This window comes from Notolepis coatsorum (genome assembly GCF_963971535.1).
Source record: "Notolepis coatsorum genome assembly, chromosome: 12".
Classification (NCBI taxonomy): domain Eukaryota; kingdom Metazoa; phylum Chordata; class Actinopteri; order Aulopiformes; family Paralepididae; genus Notolepis; species Notolepis coatsorum.
Window position 1 is genome coordinate 88119014 of NC_140176.1, and position 26603 is coordinate 88145616.

General features: G+C 44.5%; 1 pseudogene across 1 annotated transcript in view; it reads left to right on the top strand.

The window, feature by feature from the left end:
• LOC311237961 (cytochrome P450 26B1-like) overlaps positions 1 to 26603 on the top strand; it is a 110125-nt pseudogene that overhangs the window by 67042 nt on the left and 16480 nt on the right. Inside the window, exon 10 of the transcript XR_014621094.1 lies at positions 13610 to 13697. The product of XR_014621094.1 is annotated as a cytochrome P450 26B1-like (transcript). The remainder of the gene's footprint in view (positions 1 to 13609; positions 13698 to 26603) is intronic.

Sequence of the window (26603 nt, forward strand, 5' to 3'; positions counted from 1 at the left end):
AAGGAGACTCCAGGTACAGGAGACAGTGCAATATTCTCTTGATCCGCAGACGAACAACAGCTATTCTCCGGTATGCAGCTCCGCATGGAAGAAAGCTAGCCAGCCTCAGGCGTCCTAGAGGCGGGCTCGACGTTGCTCCTCACAGGGTAAATCCCACACAATTGTGGGTGTAGACGATTCTCCGCTCCATCAGCTACAGGACCAAAGCAAATATAATCCAGCCGAAAAGGGCTCTGTAGTCGTCGGGTAGGTTATCCAGTGTACATATCCACACGGTCCTCGTCTAGGGCTCCTCGGATGACGGCACCAGGTTAAGCCGCCCAGCCTGGATAAGCACACTAGCTAGGTACGAGGAAGCGTTGGTAATGCTGGTCACTGTAGAACGGTAGCCGCACGATACACTATACTTAAATAGACTATTACTGAATAATAGAATAGGTCGAACTCGACGGTACAGCGTTAAACTCTGATACTTCAGCTATTAGTTTGCACGTGGTCTCAAGGCTCTATTTCGGGGCAAAAACGGGCCCACTTCACAGCACGTTGTATCGTGGTGTGAGGCTTCAACTTATTGGGTAACTCTACTGCTGTATCCACCTGCAACGTATTTATACGTAAGGTGAACAATCTAGTACCAGCCTTATTTCTGTCTCGTATTCCTGCGCAGAACTGGGCATGTTGAGACAAGCCTTGGCGGTGACTTTGAACTAGACATTGGGGGGTATGGCCGTGGCGCCTAGGGGATCGCTTCCAATAGGAGAACGAATATTATGGTCTGTCCTGTACCAGGTAAAGGGATATTCCGTGTATATGTACAAAGAATATACAAGGGATATCAAACGATATACAAATATTATACATGGGATCTCACTCAGGCAATAAATATATATATTCGGTTTAATCTGACCCTTCGTAACAGAAGCCATACCAGTGACAAGACAATTCAGACACAACACGCGTCATATCCTCAATGTATTGCAGCAACACCCGTTTTGGAAAACATCGTTATTACAAAACATTTAGAAGGGAAGGAAAGAAGAAGTGTTTAAGGTCCGGTCGGGACCTTCCTACCCTGAGCGCAGGCCAAGCGAACTGCAATTTGGCTAACGGGGCACCGACGTTGAACACAGCATTCCTGTGTTGACGACAAGGGCAGCGTCGCTGCGCCACCCAGCCGCTACGGTTCTCCATGTTGACGCAGTCCTCGCCGGCCGGGCTCCCGGTAGGTTCGACTAACATCCTCTGTCAAAGATGACGTCGTAGTCAGAGTGTTTAAGGCATGTTATAGTCACAGAAAACGTTCAACAGTGTAGCATTAAGCTAACAGCCGTTCGGCTGATAGCAACAAGCTAACGATTACTAGCCTGGTAAACACAGCGAGCTAACGCCGCAGCTAACAGCTGCGCAGCTAACAGCTGACTGGCTAACACAGTAGTCCACAAACTAGCACGCAAGCTAAGCAGCTATCACCTGAACTGTACACAATGACATAACAAGCCACACTTCAGACAGGCCGCTGTCCCAATCCCTCCCCTAACAGGGAAAAGAAAAAGAAAGTCAGAACACAGTTGTCAACGGTGATCCAGACATACAGCGGGGCCCTTTGAGCATGGAACTCCCGATAAAGAAGATCCTATGCCCACATTTCCTCGTTAGGGTATACTTTCATTTGTATATGAAAGATGGGGCCTGCACGGGACAGAGAAGCATCCGCTCGAGAATCCTGGGATCACCAGGATCTAGTCGCGGCCCACTAGATTAACCATCATGGGCGTCAGACCAAGATCCTCCGACCGCCGTTTAAGCTGAGCAGAGGACCCTAGCCTGGAGTCGGTGTTTCGTAAATTGTCAGTTAACCCCCACAGCATCAACAACAACCAGAGCTTGCAAGCAAAACAGTACGTACCCAGCCTGGAAACAACCGCTTCTCACAACAGTCGGTGCGTCCTACAGTCCAGCTGTGTTGCCGGAGGGTAACCCCATCCAGCCGCAGCAAGGAGAACTGTAGCTGGGAAGCATGTCAGCGGCGTGAGCTCCTAATACGAAAAAGCCGTTGAAGGTCGGAATGATCCAGACACTCCAGTAACGAAGACAATATCGCCGTATTTTCTTGAAAATAGTGAGAGAGAAAATAAAGATATGATCTCCTTGTTCCTTTCCTCAGACTAAATATTTTTCTCCACGTCAAGTGGGCATATAGCAGGCACTCGCTTGTGGATGAAATTTGCGAAGGAGATGAGTGTGTGGCCCCACCCCTGCTTATGTAGGTAAGCGGATGGGGGTGTGGTCAGATGAATGCTGGCATGTAAAGGTACATGGTGGACGTTTTTATTCAGTGTATATACGCTGAAGCGAGATATATGCAGACAGGTGCTGAGCAAGCCATAACGACATAGAACTGACTGTGGGATGGATCGCGGGTTATGTGGGTTTGGTTTTAGTTTACTCCTGTGTGCTTTGGATGTATTTGGGGGTTTCTCTCTGGTGAGCTGTCAATCACCAGACACCAGTTAATTGCCATGCGGCATGGCAGGTGTGTGGGCTTGATTGCCACCTGATTGGTGTCAGGTGTGCAGGGCCTTTAACCTGTTTAGGCTCGGTTTCCTGTGTTCAGATGCTTGTTCATTTCATGTTTTCCCTCAGTAGTAGAGGAGCGTCCCAAGTACATGTTTCTAGGGTTTTCTAGTGCTTTTGGTTTCTTGTTTGTTTTCAACTGCTAGGCAGTGGTAGTTATTTGTTTAAAAAAAATTGTATCCTGTTTTGTGTTTTCTATAGCTTTTATTTGTATTTATTTCAGTGTTCCTGTGTTTTCACCCACCCTCTCTCATCGCTCTGTGATACCAGTGGTGACCCCTCTGGGGTCACTTTAAGATTCCACTCTTTGCAGATATAACTACCATTAAAGCACAACAAGGACTTGTTACAGACCCTAAAAAAATCAACGAGACATTCAAAGAGTTCTACTCCAAATTGTATAAATCAGAAACGACCTTCGATCAAAACAAAATGGACACATATCTTAATCAAATTAACCTCCCTAAACTATCAGAGGATGACGCTAAACAGTTAGAAACACCCATCACACTAGATGAACTTAGGGAGGCCATATCTGAAATGGAAAGTGGTAGGGCTCCTGGAAGAGACGGTATCCCACCAGAAATGTACCTCTCATGTTGGGACGTAATTGGACCCCTATTACTTAATATGATTTTATACTCAATCAAGGAGGGGAACTTCCATAAGAACGACAATATTGCACTCATAACAGTCTTCCTTAAAAAAGACAAAGACCCCACCGATTGCGGTAGTTATAGACCCTTAAGCCTCCTTGGAACCGATATCAAGCTGTACTCTAAGGTATTAGCCATCAAACTTCAAAAGAATATGACGTCTTTAGTTCATCCGGATCAGACTGGCTTCATAAGAGGCTGCTTGATCACGGATAATATAAGACGATTACTACACGTACTAGATGCCAGCAAGGACGACACCACACCTAAGGCGATGCTGTCCCTGGATGCGATGAAAGCTTTTGATAGGTTGGAATGGTCTTATCTATGGGCAGTATTAGAAAGGATGGGGTTAGGAAAAGGATTCATTGATATGATTAAAGTATTATACAAAGACCCATTGGCCATGATTACAACAGGTATAATCACCTCCGATATCTTTCCGGTATCACGCTCTTCTAGACAGGGTTTCCCTCTTAGTCCCGGACTATTCGATTTATCATTAGAGCCTTTAGCACAATATATAAGACAATCCCAATCCATAGAACCAATCGCAATCAAGGGCACACAACATAAAATTAGTTTATATGCGGACGACGTAATACTGTTCATGCAAAACCCTAACACCGCAATGCCTCATCTTCTCAAGTTGATTGATGAATTTGGCAATCTATCGGGATTTAGGATAAATTGGCCAAAGTCGGCTTTCCTTCCACTTAATGCCCCTGCAAAAAATATACTCCTTCCAGAAGAAATACCAATGGTTAAACACTTTAGATGTTTGGGAGTTGAAGTATTCCCTACTATAAGCCAAACGGTGAAGTACAATTACATAAAAATTCAAAATAAGATCAAATACGACTTTGACAGGTGGTCAAAACTTAAAAACTCAGTACAGGCACGGGTATCAATAGTTAAGATGGATGTCCTACCTAGAATCAACTTAATTAGCTCAATGCTACCGCTACCCCTAATCCAGATGGTTACTGGAAAAGATTACACTCTACCGCATACACATTTATTTGAAATAACAAACCACCACGTATAAAAAGATCCACCGCACAGAGAAACAAAGCCGACGGAGGTATGGCATTTCCAGATTTTTACCACTATTTTAAGGCGTACACTTTAAGACCACTGACAACCTGGTTTTAATCCCAAGCATCAGTATCCTGGAGAAATTTAGAAGTAAATATAGTAGCACCACATAGACTGCAGGACATAGTATACACCAAATTCTCAATTAAGCAATGCGAATAGAAATTTGGCCCCATTATTACTCATGCGATCCGGATATGGCGTGAAACACAAACAAAATATTCTAACCCACATAAATGGCATAGTCATACTCCCCTATTCAATAACAATGTACTCCTGATTGGAAAACGACCTATAAGATACCCCAAATGGGAAAAGCAGGGCATACACACATTAGGAGATGTTTTCAACAAACAGGGTTTTTGTAGATATGAAGAAATACATAAAAAAATGTATCTCACCAGATCCACATATTATTTTTACGCACAGTTATTGGTATGTTTGAAGGCTCATGGAGTCCCATTAAGGATACCAATAGAACACCACAGATACCACAAATTATTCTATGAAAGAGAGACATCGAGAGGTTTTGTATCAGATTTTTATCATCAATTACTAACGTCCTCGTATGGAATCCTCCCCCTAGACTCAGTCTGGAGGAGGGATATACCAGACCTGGAAATAAATTTTGATTGGCAAGAAGCCTGGGCAAACGTTCGACTTGCGTCACGTAACCCGGACCATCAACAAATCAATCTTAACTATATTCATAGGACATACCTGACTCCTAAAAGATTGAACAGAATGGGACTTAAACAAGACTCCAGATGCTCCTTATGTACAAATGGGGATGAGGGTACATTTATGCACATGTACTGGGATTTCCCACCAGTTAAGATATTCTGGAAAGAAGTGTCCCAGCGATTATCAAATTTTTTAATTCTGAATATACCTGTACACCCCTCTGTATTGCTGTTGAATGATGTTTTTGAGTTTGCAGTCCCTACAGCTAAAGAGATTAGTTTTATCTGGTATCACAGCGGCTAAAAAGCTGATAGCATCACGATGGTTTCAACCAGAAAAAATGTGTCGGAAGGTTTGGATTCTTACATATCTCGATGTGATTTATCTAGAAATATCTACAGCAAGAATTTTAGGTGTCAGTGAATCCAAAATTGCAATGTGGTTAGAAGTGGCGGAGAGAATAAAAGCTAGCATATTATTGAACCTCCGGATTACCAGATGACCACTCTCCCCCTGGCCCTGAGCCACTGTCCCCTTGATGTAACCTGTTGTAGCCTGGTATAACCTGTTGTAGCCTGGTATAACCTGTTGTAGCCTGGTATAACCTGTTGTAGCCTGGTATAACCTGTTGTAACCTGGTATAACCTGTTGTAGCCTGGTATAACCTGTTGTAGTTTGGTATAACCTGTTGTAGCCTGGTATAACCTGTTGTAACCTGGTATAACCTGTTGTAGCCTGGTATAACCTGTTGTAACCTGGTATAACCTGTTGTAGCCTGGTATAACCTGTTGTAGCCTGGTATAACCTGTTGTAGCCTGGTATAACCTGTTGTAACCTGGTATAACCTGTTGTAGCCTGGTATAACCTGTTGTAGCCTGGTATAACCTGTTGTAGCCTGGTATACCCTGTTGTAACCTGGTATAACCTGGAGTAAGGACCAGTAAATATTGATTGATGTAAGTCAATCTTTACCTACTGTAGTGCACAGTGAGATGAGACGCCACTGTTGTTCTTGCGTTGTTAAAAGAGAAATCCTAGTAGTAGGAATGTTGAGAAGGTTTTACACTATGTGGTGTTCTGGTCTGTGCGACCTGTTTTGAAGGTCTACTAAAAGAGCAATGATACAATGACTCATTGGCTCATTTTATGTGAAGAACATATAGAGAGAATACAGAACACTGCACCTCCCTACACATTTATATTACATAGACTGGTGTAACCTGTTGTAACCTGGTGTAATAGTTAGGAACTGTTTGATGACAAACTCAACTTTAGCAACAATACAGAATGATGTTATAATAAAAACGGCCCATCAGCGTCTGTACTGTCTTCGTAAACTAAACTCCTTTGGAGTCGACCAGAGAATTCTGGCAAAGTTTTATTCTTCCTTTATTGAAAGTATTCTAACATTTTCATTTGTATGTTGGTTCACATCCCTCTGTCAAAGAGACAAGAACAAACTGCAAGGTGTTGTCAACCTTAGCTCAAAAGATTATTGGCAAAACACAAAGATCCCTAGTGCAGTTTAACAGTGATCAAGTGCTCAAGAAAGCACATATGATAATTAATGACTATACACATGTGTGTTTTGATTTGTTGCCATCAGGAAAGCGCTTTAGACAGCCTGCCTGTAAAACAAACAGAAGGAAGTTTTGTTTTGTTCCAGAGGCCATTCGACTGGTGAATGACCACAGTACAAGGAATGGTCAGTTCACTAATATACACCCTTTGACCCCCCTTGATTAATTTTTTTTTGACGAAAGTGCACTTTTCTTTGTACTGACCGAATTTATTTATTAGACTCGATAGATCAACAATATAAGGATCCTGTTCTAACAGTGTCATGTCTCTTGTGCTTTAATAGTGTCATGTATGTCTCCTGTCCCCTGTTCTGTCTTGGATGTGTATAAGTGCAGCTGTTTGCCGTATTCATGCCTTAAATTGCCCCTTGCGGGACTAATACAGTTTTTTTTATTGAATTGAATTGAATACGTGGAGTTCGGGTCCACTGGACCCAAAAGTGTGGAAATTGTAGGTGAAAAGAAGTAAACACGGTAAATATAAGCGGGAAATATATGGGGGTGACAGTAGCTCAGGAGGTAGAGTGGTCATCTGGTAATTGGAAGGTTCCTGGTCGGATTCTGGCTCCTCCCGGCAGCATGTCGAAGTGCCCTTGAGCAAGACACTTAACCCCTAATTGCTCCCGATGAGCAGGTTGGCACCTTGCATGGTTGCCTCCACTGTCGGTGTGTGAATGTGTGAGTGACTGGGTAAAAATGTGAGGAACAAATTGTAAAGCGCTTTGGATAAAACCTAAAATGCACCATTTACCATTTAAGTAGCTAGTCTACTACTGGGTGCAGTCCATCCATATGAAACAAAATGTTACTCTGTAGTAGGGCTGTCCCCGACTAAGGATTTGGATGGTCGACTATGATAGGCCAAAATTTGCCGTTAGTCGACTATTGGTCGACTACTAATAAAAAAAGAAATTTATAAAAAAGTATAATATATTTAAAAAAAAATATTTATTTTTCTTTTTTTCATTCCATTTGGGCTGTGGGGGGTGCTTAATGTCTGAAGGAGTCGACTGAAGGCTTCTTGTCCTCTGCAAAAGCATGCAATTGGTCCACTGATGGATACATCTTGATATTTATCTAGTCTAGTGTGTTCATTAGATGGGTGAAATCCTCTTTCAGTGCCTCTGTGCCTGTTTTCGTAGGCAGTTAGCCTCTGGTATGCGTGCCATTAGCGTTAGCCACGCTTCTAGGCCTCTTTTTTTTTGGAAAGAATGATTTTTTTAAATAAAAATATATATATATATATTTTTTTGTATTCGACTAAGAGGTTGGCAGTCGACTACGGCTCCTTTTGACCGATTAGTCGACTAATCGACTAATAGGGGTCAGCCCTACTCTGTAGTAAAGCAAGAGTATTAAATTCCCCTTTAAGTCTGTGGAACACAATTTGTAGGTCAGGACTTCTCTGCAGCACCACGATACTTAAGAAGCCAGGGGGGAGAGCATGTGTGAGTGACTCTGTCCGCAGCTAATCCCGCAAACTACAGGGCCATTTTGGATGCAACTTCTGTCAACGACAAGTGTTTCATTTGAATTAATTCCCATTATTGTCATTCCATCATTGAAATACATATTCAATATGAAGTTACACCTTTTGAATGCAAGGGGGTGAGCTGATCTCCGGTAATCAGCTCTCTGACACCTGTTTACAACATAGTGAACCTGTAGTTTGCTAATGCTAACAACCACACAGACAAACACACTGACCGCCAGTGGCGTTGCGCAATATGTCGGGGCCCCCCCGCAGATCAGACAATGAGGCCCCGCCCACTCCCCTAAATCAATAAAGTGAGATAATGTTGCTTTTTTCTCGCCGCGTGGGAGCAAATTCGAGACACATATTCGGTTGCAAAAAGGTGTCCCACGGTCTCCTCTATGGCCGTGAATATTTTCACGCGGATCGGAATCACGGCGCGCCCGTGGGACACTTTTCCGTTTCGGCGAGTTTATTCCACGCTTTCGGCTTTCCTTTTCTAAGCATTTTCGGGGCTACATGTGAATGAGTAAAAGTTGCGGGACGCCCAGATGTACCCACGGTAGAAAGCTTGCCATAATAGGCTCACTTAATACAGCGTTTTTAAAATCACGCGAAATTTTCAGGGCCGACCTTTTCCCGACCTTTTCAATGATGGAAGTGATTTAGGAAAAGCTTCGGCACGCCGAGAGGTACCGGTGGGTTTAATCTCGCGAGGATCGGGGCAATATTCGGCCCGAGGGAGCACTCGGCGGCTGTAGGCAACTTTTTTAAATGTTTATTTTTTCAGGCATCTTTTGTAAACAGTATAGGGTCAGTAGGAACTGTATAATAATATAATATAATCAGGGCTTCAGCAGCGGGGGTGCTGAGATAAGTGATATAATAATAATAATAATAAATAATAATAATAATAATAATAATAATAATAATAATAATAATAATAATAATAATAATAATAATAATAATAATAATAATAATAATAACACTTTGATTGCCATGGGTTAAATTCATGATATACCATAGATTGCCAGCTCTATTTGTCTATGGAGAAGTACCCCTTCTTTGCATGGCTATAACTTTTTAAATTCTATTGCTACATTGCCATTATTAGGGCCCATTCAAAGTCCTATATGTATTGTTCATTGTGTAGCAACGTTAAACTTTTTCATTCACATATTCATAGTAAAGTATGGTCTAATGTATAAGTATGTTTTCATCTCTTTCTGCAGCTTTCTCCAGAACGTGATTTATAGCCCCAAATGCATTATATTGATGATGAAATACAGTTTGATGGCAATCGGGGCGATATAAAAAATTTAAATTGGACGTACTTCTAGAATGATCTACGTATGATCTGATGATGACCGGATGGGCGGGGGATCGTTTATAATTCCGTGGGCAGCGTTATATCATTCATCTAGTGTGGGTCATATGTTCATCATAACAGTTTATATGGAACACGTTCAAAAATAACGCTGAATCTTACCGGATCTTCCTCGCGCCGTTGGACGATCCTGTAGACCGTTTTCGATTATGGGATGTTTATCCTGATGAACCATTTCCAGCTTGTATAATACTATATACATCCAAATAACATTGTTTATTGAGTTAGGGCGAGCGATTGATCATCCAGTGTGTTGAGATGGAGTCCGGCTACCGGACGCGAGTGCCCAGAGCTCATATGGATGAGCACTTCCTGTTTGGGGCGCCCCTCCCTCTGCCGATAGGCCACCAGATGGCGCTCTCGAACCGTTAGACAGTTGGTGGGAGCCCACCAGCACATCTCAGGGCTCCGGAAAGAAAATATGATTTCGATCACAGATTTTTGAAATATTGATATCAAAGACGAGTTACGGCGTCCTCGGCACCTTTAGCATGGCTCTGAATGACGTGAAAAAGCGTTTTCCGGCAATCAAAGTGTTAATAATAATAATAATAATAATAATAATAATAATAATAATAATAATAATAATAATAATAATAATAATAATAATAATAATAACAACAACACTCTCGTTCACTATAGACCACTGCCCAACTCCGCGCTCTCACGCTCAGCTCTGCGGAGCGACACAAACAATGTAACCGTTTTGATGCATACATGTAACCTGTAGTAGCATACTGGTTATGGCGAATACAACGTTCTATTCTTCTAACCTGTCTCGCCGGCTGTAGCGTGGCTGGGGGCCTGGCTGGGCTGTGGACGCGGCGCGGCTTTCGCTCTCATCTTGTTTTTCTAAGCACCGCCGCTTGCTTGGATATTTGCGGCATTTTTACCGGCGCCTTCCCGCTGTGTTTTGAACGCTGCCAATGAACATTAGTTATCAGCCTAGCCCTATCGCAGGTGAGCAAATCATAGCAGGGAGGGGGAGGCCCCGCCCTCTGCGAGAGATGCATCCAGCTGCAGCCCCACAGACCATATTGGGCTCCACTGTCTGCGCCCTGTTCGCTGGCGTTACAAAATCTAAGAGGATAGTCTACAGTGGGGGCGGGGCCCCCTAAGCTCCGGGGCCCCCCCGCACCGCGGGGGTGGCGGGGGCCTCCACTACACCACTGCTGACCGCTCTCCAATTATAGTTATTAGCATTAGAATGCTAACATTAGACAGTAAACTATTCTGCCTGTGCCCTTTCGTCTGGCACTCACTTCCTGTTTCCTGTTTCCGCATTAGCATTAGCATATGCACAGACAAACACACTGACCAATTATGATTATTAGCATTAACGTAGACAGATTCTACAGAATGGTTCTACATGTACGTCGTTATCTGTCACTTTTTTCCTGTTTCCTGTTTACCCCAGCTCTGCTTTGTGCTTGGAAGCTGAGTGCCACCTAGTGGCTAAGACTTCTGGCCAGGGTTTTTCAAAATTAAATAATGCCTGTTACTTCCCGTTTACTCCAGCCCTGCTTCGACTGTTGTCATTGGTCTATGCTGCCGCCTTGGTGGAGATTTTGTGCTCTACTGAGCGCACCTTTCTAGTTTACAATGGTATTGTAGCGACCCTGAGTTTGGGGGTCATTGGTCAGCCGTCACTCAGCACTCCGCCATCTCGGGCTGGCAGTGATATGCTATTGGTCGCGTAAGCCGCGTGGTGACAGAGGCTGGAGTGCAGGGGCTGGCCTCGGCTAAAGGTATAAGAGGGTGTGGCACAGCGTGCACTCTCTTGTTAGTTAACAGTGTCAGGTGCAGTTAGTTGGGAACGACGAGAGGTGATGCACCCAGGTTGTATGCTGTAACCAGAGACTGTAATAAACCATACCGTGAGAACTAACCCCCCTGAGTCGGTGAGTCGGCAATAACGGAGATCGTTACAGTATTCTGGCACACATTTAACCTTTATCAAATACCGCGCAGCCTCCTGCAGATATTGCGCAGGGACATGTAGTGATAATAGTTCATACAATACGTATACACGTTTTTTTCTTCTTTTTCTTGTCACGATTTGAATACAGTTGTTATAATAAAATATTATTAGGATTATAATAAGGTTTCACATTTGTGACCAAGTCCAGCGTTTGTGCCGACATATCTCCATTTTCATTTTCCAGATTTTTCCAGATTGTGAACGTACAGAATGTAAGCTTTCAAATGATGTCATACAATATCATATATTCATTTAAATTTTGTAAAGCAGTCTGTTGTCTAGAACACTCAAGGGGAGAAAATGCCTCTCAAAGATTTTCACACTTTAGCTAGTTTGGGGGGGGGGGGGGAGCGTGGACAACTACCCTCACCTGAATAGCATTAACAGAACTGTGTGAATGCCTTTACCTGGCTCAGTGAATCTGAATAAACACACAGCGTGGGTGTACCTCCCAACGCGCAACTCTATTCGGATGCAAAAAAAAACCCAGCCCGACCTCTCCTCTGTGGAGAGGACAAACTGTTTCAAAACAGCCTTTTTTAAACACAGAATTCTTACAATTAGAGTTATTATATCTGTTCGCTGTTATACTAAATATGTTCTTCAACTCTCGAACTGTAGTTATATATAAAAAAAATAAAAAAATGTATTGTGTCTCTCTGTCATTTCACCCTGGCGACTTGTAGGCATCATCATCAGACTGGGTCACATTTATGTATCACCTTATATTTGAACAATTTCTTAAATTGATGTATCAAACTACAAATTTTGTATTCGTTGTCACAGTTATTCCATAGTTTAACCCCTTAACACATACATGCAGGCTATTACAATATGGAGAGATACAGGAGCTTTTCAGTCTCTCATTCTGGATGGGATTTTGCCATTTTCGGAAGATTCTTCATTGCATTCCGGTGCCATTGTTCAGGGCTTTGGAGGAGGCTTTGTGAATACACCTTTGCATGAGGTCTCGCTACACTCTCCCCTAGTATCAGGCAATGTTGTTGTAGGAGTGTGCTCTCACATCCCCATAAAGGGTGTGTCCTTCATTCTAGGGAACGATTTGGCCGGTGGCAAAGTGCTGGCTACTCCAGTTGTAATTCCCATCCCTGTAGTTTCTGAGGTTCCTGATGAGCTGGCACAGAAACATCCAGGAGTGTTCCCTGTGTGTGCTGTAACACGCGCAATGTCAAAGGTCAAATGTGACACCCATGATGTTGGTAACTCAGATTGTGATATGACACTTAGTGACACGTTCTTTGTTGAGTTGAAAAGTGGCCCTGATGAGGGTTTTGGTAAGGTGATACCGTCTCATGAGCAGCTAGTACTAGAGCAAAACAAGGATGTCTCCTTGTCATCCCTCTTTGAAGAGGCGGTTTTAGAGGATGCAATGATGGATACGTCTCAAGGATATTTTGTTAGCAATGACGTGCTCATGAGAAAGCGGACACCACCTAACCTGTCCAGTCTGGATGACTGGGGCAGTGTGTTTCAGATTGTTGTTCCAGCCGTGTATCATCCTGATATACTGCATCTAGCACATGATCCATGATCTTGCTGGTCACATGGGAGTCAGGAAAACTTATGATCGTGTGCTAAGACATTTTTGTTGGCCTGGTTTAAAGTCAGATGTGGCACAATATTGCCGCTCGTGCCATGTGTGTCAGGTTGTTGGTAAACCAAACCAGAAGATTCCTCAGGCTCCTCTGCAGCCTATCCCTGCTGTTGGGGAACCTACATCTACTTTTTATATTTGTCCTTGCCTTTGTGTTCCCCTGAGTTTATACCGGCTCTCTTTAGCCTGGAACAACTCCTGAATGTAGCTTGGAAGTGAGTGGTTATGTGCTTTATACATTATTATTGCAGCGCTAAGATCAACAAGATCTTCCAATTTTATTAAGGTATTTGATTTAATAAAGTTTGTCGGTTCATAGAAATCTAGTTGGTTCACAATTCTTATGGCTTTCTTCTGTAGTATGAAAATTGGGTTAATGTTTGTTTTATGTGTTTCCCCATACCTCCACACAGTACATTATGTATGGAACTATGAGCGAATAGTACAATAAATAGAGTGAGTTCTTGTTTAAAATATATTTCATTTTATATAATATTGCAATGGTTTTGGATATTTTTGTTTTTACGCTGTGTGTGTGGCCCCTGTGTTGTTGTATCCAGGAACGCAGGCCAGGAGCACTTCCTGTGTTCCCTCGGCAACGGACCCAGGAACTGTATAGGAACTAAACTCAACGACGTTATCCTCAAGGTGACTCCGCCCCCTTTATGGCTTTATTACTCCTCTCTCTGTCCATCTCTGTCTTTCTCTTCGTTTATCTCACTCCATGCTCTCCATGTCTCTCTGTCCCTCTCTCTCTCTCCCCCTCCATCTCTTTCTCACTCCCTCCATCTCTTTCTTTCCCTCCATCCCTCTCTCCCTCCATCTCTCTCTCGCTCACTCCCCCTCCATCTTTCTCTATCTTTCTTGCTCTCTCTCCCTCCATCTGTCTCTCCCTCCATCTCTCTCTTGCTCTCTCTCCCTCTATCTCTCTATCTCACTCTCCCTCCATCTCTGTCTCTCCATCCATCTCTCTCTCGCTCTTTCTCCCCCCATCTCTCTCACTCTCCCTCCATCTCTCTCTATCTCTCTTGCTCTCACTCCCTCCATCTCTCTCCCTCCATCTCTCTCTCTTGCTCTCTCCCCCTCCATCTCTCGCTATCTCTCTCGCTCTCTCTCCCTCCATCTCTCTCTTTCTCTCTCTCTCATCCATCTCCAGAGAGATAGAGATAGAGACAGAGACCGATAGCAAGAGAGAGATGTGGAGACAGATAGCGTGAGAGATAGAGACAGAGAGAGATAGAGACAAATAGCAAGAGAGATGGAGACAGAGAGATAGAGATGGAGACAAATAGCAAGAGAGATGGAGACAAAGAGAGATAGCGAGAGAGATGGAGACAGAGAGAGATAGTGAGAGAGATGGAGACAGAGAGAGATAGTGAGAGAGATGGAGACAGAGATAGATAGTGAGAGAGATGGAGACAGAGAGATAGCGAGAGAGATGGAGACAGAGAGAGATAGTGAGAGAGATGGAGACAGAGAGAGATGGAGACAGATAGCGAGAGAGATGGAGACAGAGAGAGATAGAGACAGATAGCGAGAGAGATGGAGACAGAGAGAGATAGAGACAGAGAGAGATAGAGATGGAGACAGAGAGAGATGGAGACAGATAGCGAGAGAGATGGAGACATAGAGAGATAGAGACAGAGAGAGATAGAGATGGAGACAGAGAGAGATAGAGACAGATAGCGAGAGAGATGGAGACAAAGAGAGATAGCGAGAGAGATGGAGACAGAGAGAGATAGTGAGAGAGATGGAGACAGAGAGAGATGGAGACAGATATAGCGAGAGAGATGGAGACAGAGAGAGAGATGGAGACAGAGAGAGATGGAGACAGATATAGCGAGAGAGATGGAGACAGAGAGAGAGATGGAGACAGAGAGAGATGGAGACAGATAGCGAGAGAGATGGAGACATAGAGAGATAGAGACAGAGAGAGATAGAGATGGAGACAGAGAGAGATAGAGACAGAGAGAGATAGAGATGGAGACAGAGAGAGATAGAGACAGATAGCGAGAGAGATGGAGACAGAGAGAGATGGAGACAGATAGCGAGAGAGATGGAGACAGAGAGAGATAGAGACAGATAGAGATAGAGATGGAGACAGAGAGAGATAGAGACAGATAGCGAGAGAGATGGAGATAGAGAGAGATAGAGACAGATAGCGAGAGAGATGGAGACAGAGAGAGATAGAGACAGATAGCGAGAGAGATGGAGACAGAGAGAGATGGAGACAGAGAGAGATAGAGACAGATAGCAAGAGAGATGGAGACAGAGAGAGATAGTGAGAGAGATGGAGACAGAGAGAGATGGAGACAGAGAGAGATAGAGACAGATAGCAAGAGAGATGGAGACAGAGAGAGATAGTGAGAGAGATGGAGACAGAGAGAGATGGAGACAGATAGCGAGAGAGATGGAGACAGAGAGAGATAGAGACAGAGAGAGATAGAGATGGAGACAGAGAGAGATAGAGACAGATAGCGAGAGAGATGGAGACAGAGAGAGATAGAGACAGAGAGAGATAGAGATGGAGACAGAGAGAGATAGAGACAGAGAGAGATAGAGATGGAGACAGAGAGAGATAGAGACAGATAGCGAGAGAGATGGAGACAGAGAGAGATAGAGATGTAGACAGAGAGAGATAGAGACAGATAGCGAGAGAGATGGAGACAGAGAGAGATGGAGACAGAGAGAGATAGAGACAGATAGCAAGAGAGATGGAGACAGAGAGAGATAGTGAGAGAGATGGAGACAGAGAGAGAGAGAGACAGATAGCAAGATAATTAATTAATCTTGTCTTTTACAAAGTAGTAGGACGTTTATAATTTTTTTTTTTTTTTTCAAACGACCGAAAAGATGTAGGCTGAAGCCAAGGCTTATATTGCCTACCCTTTTTACATTACATTATAATTTTCTTTTTTTAAGCTTAATTCAGTACATCATTTTGCAAAAACAAAAGGTTATATTTTTTATTCGTTGTCACAGTTATTCCATAGTTTAACCCCTTAACACATATACATCTACTTTTTATATTTGTCCTTGCCTTTGTGATATTGAAGACACATGTTCCCCTGAGTTTATACTGGCTCTCTCTAGTCTGGAACAACTCCTGAATGTAGCTTGGAAGTGAGTGGTTATGTGCTTTATACATTATTATTGCAGCGCTAAGATCAACAAGATCTTCCAATTTTAAGGTATTTGATTTAATAAAGAGTGCGTTTGTTGGTTCATAGAAATCTGTTTGGTTCACAATTCTTATGGCTTTCTTCTGTAGTATGAAAATTGGGTTAATGTTTGTTTTTATGTGTTTCCCCATACCTCCACACAGTACATTACATATGGAACTATGAGCAAACAGTACAATAAATAGAGTGAGTTCTTGTTTAAAATATATTTCATTTTATATAATATTGCAAATGGTTTTGGATCTTTTTCTTTTTACGTTATTTATATGTGATTACCAGTTCAATTGTCACTCCCAACTTCATACACATGTCCTGGGCAGTTACCAGTCAGCCCAAGAGTAGAAGTAGTATCTTCCCTGATACTCTGAACTTCCTTAGCTGTCTCAGGTGGTAGAGGCGCTGCTTCGCCTTTTTTTATCAGAGTGGCTGTGTGTGTTGTCCATGTCAGGGCTAGGCAGAGAGAGAGAGAGAGAGAGAGAGAGAGAGAGAGAGAGAGAGAGAGAGAGAGAGAGACAGAGAGAGACAGAGAGACAGAGAGACAGAGAGACAGAGAGACAGAGACACAGAGACCTTCCAGTCAGTAAGTGGGGCACAACCCAGGAGGATGCTGGACTGGAACCTATTTGTGCATGTCTATCTGTGTTTCTTTGTGTGTGTAGGGTGCACTTTGTGAAAGATATGACTCACCTTCTGCAGTTGAATTGCCGTTGGCATCCTCAGCCACCTCTGAAAAATAGCAGTAATGTGCATTTAGCAACCTAGCTCAGCAGAGCTATACCCAACTTCACCAGCCTACAACAGATAGCGTTAGCTACGACAGGCTTAACGTGCGCTAACTTAACATGCGCTAACCAAACTGCTTTGACGACACAGACGTTTGTAACGTTAGCTGGTTAAGTGGGGCGATAGTGGCTCGGGAGGTAGAGCAGTCGTCTGGTAATCCAGAGGTTCCTGGTTCGTTTCCTGCTCCTCCCAGGCAGCGTGTCGAAGTGTCCTTGAGCAAGACACTTAACCCCTAACTGCTCCCGATGAGCAGGTTGGCACCTTGCATGGTCGCCTCTGCCGTCGGTGTGTGAATGTGTGAGTGAATGGGTAACAATGTGAGGAACAAATTTAAAGCGCTTTGGATAAAAGCTATATAAATGCACCATTTACCATTGAAGTAGCTAGTCTACTACTGTTAGCTAGTTAGGAGTCAGGTATAACTTTATTTTACAGGCTGGCGGTAGGCTTCCTGTGGTAGTTAATTTTCGCATATCAGTGCCAAAAACGAACCATGCTATCAATACTTAGTCAGACAACATTATACATGAAGTCACAGCACAGGGTAGGGATTTGACTTAACCCTTTCACTACCACACTACAGAAGGTTAACCTTTCACTACCACACTACAGAAGGTTAACATTTTCACTACCACACTACAGACGGTTAACCGTCGGTCTGTAGTGTGGTAGTGAAAGGTTAACCTTCTGTAGTGTGGTAGTGAAAGGTTAACCGTCTATAGTGTGGTAGTGAAAGGTTAACCTTCTGTAGTGTGGTAGTGAAAGGTTAACCTTCTGTAGTGTGCTAGTGAAAGGTTAACCTTCTGTAGTGTGGTAGTGAAAGGTTAACCTTCTGTAGTGTGGTAGTGAAAGTGTTAACCTTCTGTAGTGTGATAGTGAAAGGTTAACCGTCTATAGTGTGGTAGTGAAAGGTTAACCTTCTGTAGTGTGGTAGTGAAAGGTTAACCGTCTATAGTGTGGTAGTGAAAGGTTAACCTTCTGTAGTGTGGTAGTGAAAGGTTAACCATCTGTAGTGTGGTAGTGAAAGGGTTCATGTGACAGGGAGAGAGAGAAGGCTCTAAACACGACAGGTTGGAGGAGGATTTGGCAATATTTTGATTGAAACCCAATGCACGCACACAGACACACGCACATGTGTGTTACTGCAGTTATATAATATCATGATTTGAAGACTTTTGAAGAGATTTATGGAAACACAAAGCAGCAACTATAGAAACTCATACATGCACAAACGCACCCACACACACACACACACACACATTCTCAAACGCATACATTCACTTACATGCATGCACACACACACAGTCTGACATGCATTGCACACACACACATATTCTCACACACACACACACACACATATTCTCACACACACACACACACATAGGCACACACACACAGACACACACACACACACACACACACACACACACACACACACAGTGAGCATAGTGGATACCCCAGGGAAATGGCTTAGAGAGGATGACTCATCTCTCTCTCTCTCTCTCTCTCTCTCTCTCTCTCTCTCTCTCTCTCTCTCTCTCTCTCTCTCTCTCTCTCTCTCTCTCTCTCTCTCTCTCTCTCTCTCTCTCTCTCTCTCTCTTCCTTCCTCCATTGATTTCTATTCCCTTTCCTCACCCTCTCCATCTGTTCATCTCTCTTCCTCCTCCCCTCTTTCTATCACCCTTCTCTCCATCACTTCCTCTTTCCCGCCCTCCACCACCCGTCCTCTCCTTTTCTCTCATCCCTCCCTCCTTTTGTCTTTCTACCCCTCTTCATCCATCCCTCCATCCATCCATCCAATCATCCTGCTCCCAGTCCCCCCCCTCCATTTTTCATTCACATGTAGTAGGGAGGCGGGGCGAGGGCCCTGTCAGTCAAATACCTTGGTCAGCGGAGTAGAATGTATACTACACTGTATTTATAGTAGAATATATATTACACTGTATTTATAGTAGAATGTATACTACACTGTATTTATAGTAGAATGTATATTACACTGTATTTATAGTAGAATATATATTGCACTGTATTTATAGTAGAATATATACTACACTGTATTTATAGTAGAATGTATACTACACTGTATTTATAGTAGAATGTATATTACACTGTATTTATAGTAGAATATATATTGCACTGTATTTATAGTAGAATGTATACTACACTGTATTTATAGTAGAATGTATACTACACTGTATTTATAGTAGAATGTATACTACACTGTATTTATAGTAGAATGTATATTACACTGTATTTATAGTAGAATGTATACTACACTGTATTTATAGTAGAATGTATACTACACTGTATTTATAGTAGAATGTATACTACACTGTATTTATAGTAGAATGTATACTACACTGTATTTATAGTAGAATGTATATTACACTGTATTTATAGTAGAATGTATACTACACTGTATTTATAGTAGAATGTATACTACACTGTATTTATAGTAGAATGTATACTACACTGTATTTATAGTAGAATGTATACTACACTGTACTTATAGTAGAATGTATACTACACTGTATTTATAGTAGAATGTATATTACACTGTATTTATAGTAGAATGTATATTACACTGTATTTATAGTAGAATGTATATTACACTGTATTTATAGTAGAATATATACTACACTGTATTTATAGTAGAATATATACTACACTGGATTTATAGTAGAATGTATACTACACTGTATTTATAGTAGAATGTATATTACATTGTATTTATAGTAGAATATATACTACACTGTATTTATAGTAGAATATATACTGCACTGTATTTATAGTAGAATATATATTACACTGTATTTATAGTAGAATGTATATTACACTGTATTTATAGTAGAATGTATACTACACTGTATTTATAGTAGAATATATACTACACTGTATTTATAGTAGAATGTATATTACACTGTATTTATAGTAGAATGTATATTACACTGTATTTATAGTAGAATGTATACTACACTGTATTTATAGTAGAATGTATACTACACTGTATTTATAGTAGAATATATACTACACTGTATTTATAGTAGAATGTATATTACACTGTATTTATAGTAGAATATATATTACACTGTATTTATAGTAGAATATATATTACACTGTATTTATAGTAGAATGTATATTACACTGTATTTATAGTAGAATGTATATTACACTGTATTTATAGTAGAATATATATTACACTATTTATAGTAGAATATATATACTACACTGTATTTATAGTAGAATGTATACTACACTGTATTTATAGTAGAATATATACTACACTGTATTTATAGTAGAATGTATATTACACTGTATTTATAGTAGAATATATACTACACTGTATTTATAGTAGAATGTATATTACACTGTATTTATAGTAGAATGTATATTACACTGTATTTATAGTAGAATATATGTTGTGAAGGGCCAGATTAAACCGAATATATATATTTATTTATATATATATATTTAATTGTATTTGTATATTCTCTAATATTCCCTGATATCCCTTGTATATTCCTTGTACAATATGCATTGAATATCCATTCTAGCCTACTGAACATCCCATAATAGTCTCCATTCTACTATAGGTCGAGACCTTGGTGCCAGGCTGCCATACCCCTCAGACCCAGTTCAAACGTACCGCTCGACATGTACGAACAAGTCCTAGTTCCGCGTAGGAATTTGGCTACCGCACCACTAATGGGACTATTTGTTCATAGTGCGTATATATACTGCGCTACTAAAGTAGGACTTTCTTTTCAGTCCAGTTTCTTACCCTCCAATAGAGTCACAGACGTAAAGCCTCCCCGCGACGCCACGTGTGGGAGTAAGGCCAAGTTCGCCTACCATCGGTATTGAGACATCGTGTATATTAATATTTGAATAGTCATATTTGGCACTATATCGTCGAGTTGGACGTAGTCTATTAAGCTAATAATAGTCTGTTAATATATAGTGCTTCGTGCGGTGAGAATACTACCGTAGTCAGTACCCCATCGTTTCGGGCAGAGAACTGGCTGCTTACCCAGGGTGGTTGACCCTATGTGAAGCTGCACCCGAGGAGCCCCAGAGCCGACGAGCGAGTGGACCTGTATACCGGATTATTCTACCGACGACAGCCCGCCTTCCCAGGCACGGATTATGCTTTGGATACTTTGATTATTCCATGGATAAAGACCCCCGACACTGCCGTGTGTTGGAACCCCCCCCCTGGAGAGGACGCAAGGTGAGGAGACGCTCTGCAAGACGAGGTCGCTTCACGTCTCTCCCCCGTGGACCGGAGAGAGCCGGCCCACAAAGAGTCCACCTGCTTTCATCTGTGGTCCAAGGATCGCCGGCGCATTGAACGGCACTACAGTGGGTTCACCTGGGATACCCTTGGCCGGACGAGGCAGCCGGATTCTACCCCCCCCCCCCTCCTACTCCTGTCGGCTTACAAGCGACCGGATTAACCCCCTCTAGTGTATCTAGTATAATCATTAAAGTATCATTGCTGTTATTCCTTAACTATTCCAGGTCGTATATTTACCACCTGCGCCTTCAGAGATTGGACATTCTCTATTGATATACCGACGAATACTCCTTGCCATAAAAGTGCATACTATTTCAATTCATAAATGTAATTAAGTGATTAAGTGCTTATTCTACACACCATCGCTGTGTAGGAATAAAGACCTGTTTCTAATTTGTGTTGGATCCGTTTCATCTACGTGAGAGTGTTCATGATAATATATTTATGCCGTGTACTGGGTGGCCGAATATTAAGTACAAAGGTAGTGGTAGTAAGTATCATATCTAGTAATACAGTCAGGGAATTGTACCCCTCAGTTACAATTGGTCCTTCGAACCGGATGGGTAATTAGTGTAATATTAATATAGTGTTATTAATATTGAAATGGCCTATGATGAACACTCCACGAAACGATCCTCCTAACCAACGCCCGCAGCGCGAACGACGGCTCCCTCAGTACTTAGAGGCTTACGCTGTCAGTCAACAACCTAGTCTTCTACTAACAGTAAACGCGGTAAAACTAGAAAGTAAAAGTATGTCTAACCCCAACGCCCAGACTACCCCGACCATAGAGGCCCCTACGGGTTCTAATGTAACTGACCAAGTTCACGGTGGGGACCAGTGGGAACCAGACATGACTTCACACCCCGCCAGTACTGAAGAAGTAGTCCCCGATGAGTCCCGGGAGGAATACAACGCTACCGAGAGAGAACTCGGCACGGAAGAAGACGGGGAGAGCACCGTGGAGATAGAGCTCCAAGGCTCCGCAAGGAGTACCCCGAGGGAAGGCTCCCCTATACAACCGCCTTCTCCCAGCGAGGCAGAGAGGACCCTACAGCAGGCCTTCCTCATCAGCCTGAACGCCGCTGCTGAACGCGACCAACTGCAGATCCAGCAGCGGAGCGAAGAAGAGCATATACGTCTAGAAATAAGACGCATTCAGAGGGAAGAGAATGTGGCCCGAGACCGAGCAGACAGCCAGCGAGCAGCTGCTGGTGCTCTACGGGACGCAGAGCGCGACAGACAGCAAGCGCAACTAATAGAACAGCTGATCAGACGGACAACACCCTCTCCCTCCGCCAGAGGCTCCAGGAACTCGTCTAGACACACCTCCAGGGCGGCATCCCCTAGCCGAGTAAACAACCCTGAACTTGACCAACAGACGAGGTCTATACCCCCCACAGACCACCTCCCCCCACCGGTCCAAGCGAGACCTAGCAACCGGGAAGGAGCAGCATATCCTGTGGAGAGGCTAAACCAGAGACTACAAGCACTGGATGACCTAACTGAAGACGAAGAGGAAGAGGAGGAGAACCACGCCCGACGACAGCACAGTACTCTACCGGACCAGGAGGTCCGGTACAGCCCAGGCTATACTCCCGCGGAGCTGCGCTACAGACCCCCGACTCTATACCCGGGTGAGCACGACGCACGACCCGCACCGAGGAACAGCACCTGGACAAGCGGGCCATGGTACACTGCCGGTACCAGCCCATACCAAGGAGCGGGAGGAGACTCGCCTAGGAGGCCTCTCCCCCAACGCTCGCCGATGTATCCACAGTCAGCGTCATACATTGGCATGCCTATGGTACCCGACTTCACCCAAGAGAACCGGGCCCAGTATACAGAACTCCGCATGTGTCTGGAGACCATGTTGGTGGATGTATTGGATGAACGCCATAAATACGCCATCCTACTGAAGCACTTAAAGGTACCCCGCGCACATAATATAGCGCTCGCCTACGCGACTTCCACCACCCCATACACAGCAGCGCTGGTAGCATTGGACCAGAGGTATGGGCGCATATGGGATTACGTGATCCAGGAGATCCGACACATCGACCGCTTACCCCCAGCAATAGACAATCGAGCACTGGACGACCTGTCCATCAGAGTGCAGTCCCTGGTAGGGATGTTGGGAGCGCAAAGAGAGAAGGGGAGGCATGAACTTTACGCCAACTCAAATGTGGAAAGGATCCTGGAGAAGCTGCCGCCCGCTCGTCAGGAGCGCTTTAGGCGGCAGAGGGACCACAGAGACCCGAATGGCCCCGAACCGAACCTCCTCGATCTAGCAGACTTCCTGGCGAGAGAAGTCAGCAGCCTACGGCTAGATACATTCGGACGGAGCACCCCTGGCTCCAGAGAAGGAACCAGACGACTAAATGATGGAAGAAGATCGGTGACTGTGATGCACCAATCGGAGTCAGTACCGAGCAGCAGGAGCCACAGTACCCCCTCCAGAACGGAGAAGTGGAAGATAGTGTGCCCCTACTGTGAGAAAGAACACTGGCTAGCGCAATGTGACTCCTTCCCCAAGCTGAACGCGGAGGAAGCAGGTCAATGGATAAAGTCCAACAAGCGCTGTTTTCGCTGTGCGCGCTCACACATGGCAGCCAAATGCCGCTTAAAGAAAAGGTGCACCAAGTGCGATGGAGCCCATCTGGACATACTTCACGACAGTAACAGACGGCGCCCTTCACCTGCACCATCCAGCCGCAAAGCGAGCGTCATGTACATCGATCCCGCCAGCAGCAGTGGAGCCCGAGTACTCCTAAAAGTAGTGCGTGTGACACTAAGCTACCAGAATAAAGTCCTGGACACTTACGCCGTCCTCGATGACGGGTCAGAGAAGACCCTGCTGCTCGCCTCCGCTGCGGCCCAGCTAGGGCTGCGGGGAAGCGAAACCCAAATGACAATTCGGACAATAAGACGAGATTTGAAGACGATAAAGGGCGAGAATGTCTCATTCTCTATCGCAGCAAGCGGCCAGCCTGAGCGACGGTACCAGATTGCAGACGCTTTCACCAGCCAAGAAATAGGACTGTCGCGGTACACATACCCCGTCGCCAAGCTGATGGAGAAATATGCACATCTGCGCAAGTTACCGATCCCGCTCATAGACAATGCTATGCCGACCCTGTTGATAGGCTCCGACCATGCAGACCTCATTGTCCCGATAGACCGGGTTCATACCGGACCCCGAGGCTGCCCTGCAGCAGTCGAGACCCGTTTGGGATGGACTCTCCAAGGCCCGCTCGCCAAATCTCTCAACCGAAGTACAGCCACTAGATGTCTCCACTCCCGAGTCACAGAGGGAGAAACCGCACTCCTGCAACACGTAGAGCGGCTATGGACCCTGGAACAAATGCCCTTTAAGAACGGAAAGAAAGACATTCACTCTAAAGATGACATTTACGCCATTCACCTCCTCGAGACAGGGACCAAGAGTGTCCCGGTCAACGGCGTGTTGAGATACGCCACGCCACTCCTGCGGCGAGAAGGAATGCCTACTTTCCACGCCAAGACAGACGCCACAGAACGGTACCTGCTGAACACGGAGCGGCGCTTAGCCAAGAACAGAAACATGTAGCAGAGGACCCAGCAGCGGACGAAGAGGTCCGACACAGCGTAAAGAACAGCTTCTACGTAGACAACTGTCTACAAAGCCTTTCAACCCAGGAAGAAGCCGAGGCTCTCCTGATTAAACTCCGCGCCTCATTGATCAAAGGCGGCTTTGATCTCAGGCAGTGGGCCAGCAGCGATCCGCAAGTACTGCGCAGCCTCTCCTCCGAGGACAAGGCAGCCAGCAGCGAGACCTGGATGGCTACAATCCCGGGAGAAGCCCAGGAGATGACCCTGGGATTGGTGTGGCGATTCAAAACAGATTCGCTTCACTACAGACACAAGCCCCTGACTACGGAGCAGGGAAGGCCGGCGGCGGCGCCGACCACCAGACGGAGTGTGTACACAACACTCGCCCGACAATATGACCTGCTAGGATGTATTCTACCGTACACCACCAGGGCAAAAATGATTGTACGAGCATTGTGGGACAAGGACCAGGGCTGGGACGACCCCATTCCCGCACATCTTGCATCCACCTGGAGAGAGTGGGAGATGGAGCTCCACTCACTCCCAGGCGTTAATATGCGCCGAAGCTACTTCCCACCCACGGTGAGGCCAGAGACATGTAAAATAGACTTACACGTCTTCAGTGACGCCTCAGAGGTCGCATACGGATCAGTAGCCTACTTGCGGGCCCAAGACCAGGGGGGAGAGATCTACACAGCATTTGTCCTCGCCCGCTCGAGAATAGCCCCACGCAAGCAACAATCTATCCCACGTCTAGAGCTCTGCGCAGCCCTAGCCGGAGCGCACCTAGCCACGCTCATCCAACGTGAGCTCACCATACCGGTGTCTAGAACAATCCTGTGGTCAGATTCCACGACGGTACTCGCCTGGATCAAATCGGACTCATGCAAGTACAAAGTCTTCGTGGGAGTCAGAGTCACCGAGATTCAAGACTTAACCGAAGAGTTAACCGGAGAAACAGAGTGGCGCTACGTTGATACAAAACAGAACCCAGCTGACGTCATCACCCGGGGGATCCCCCTGGATGACCTCACCCGTCGCAATGTCTACAGTGACGGCCCCGCATTCCTAAGACTCCCGGAAGGACAGTGGCCCATGCCTATCCCGAGGGAAGCAAGTCCAGAGGAGGTGGAAATTAAGAAGTCTGTGTTCTGTGGATTGAGCACCGTAGCCTCCACCGACCCTAACATAGACGATTGCACGTCCATAGAGAGTGCACAACAAAGAACATTCCTGCGGTACCACCCGGAGTGCAAGTCCCCCGCTGATATGTCAGCAGCTAACTACGAGGAAGCAGAATTGCTTCTACTGCAGCGAGCCCAGAGAGACTCGTTCCCCGATGAATTGGCCTGTCTACAGGGAGGAAAGCCCGTCCCATCCGACAGCAGATTAATTCATCTGGCCCCCGAGAGCGACGCTCATGCCCTCATCAGAGTGGGTGGTCGCCTACGCAGAACCCCCAACACACTCCTGATGGGGCGGCTAGATCCTGCATTACCACAGACAATGTACCGGCCTGAAGAAGCGAACGGCCGACGAATGTGGAGGTACAGCCAAGTATTAGCCGACAAGTTTTGGAACAGTTTCCTACTGCACTACCTGCCGTCTCTACAGACCCGCCAGAAGTGGGTAAAGGAGAGAGACAATTTGACAGAAGGAACAGTCGTCATGATTATTGATCAATCACTGCCCAGAGCTATG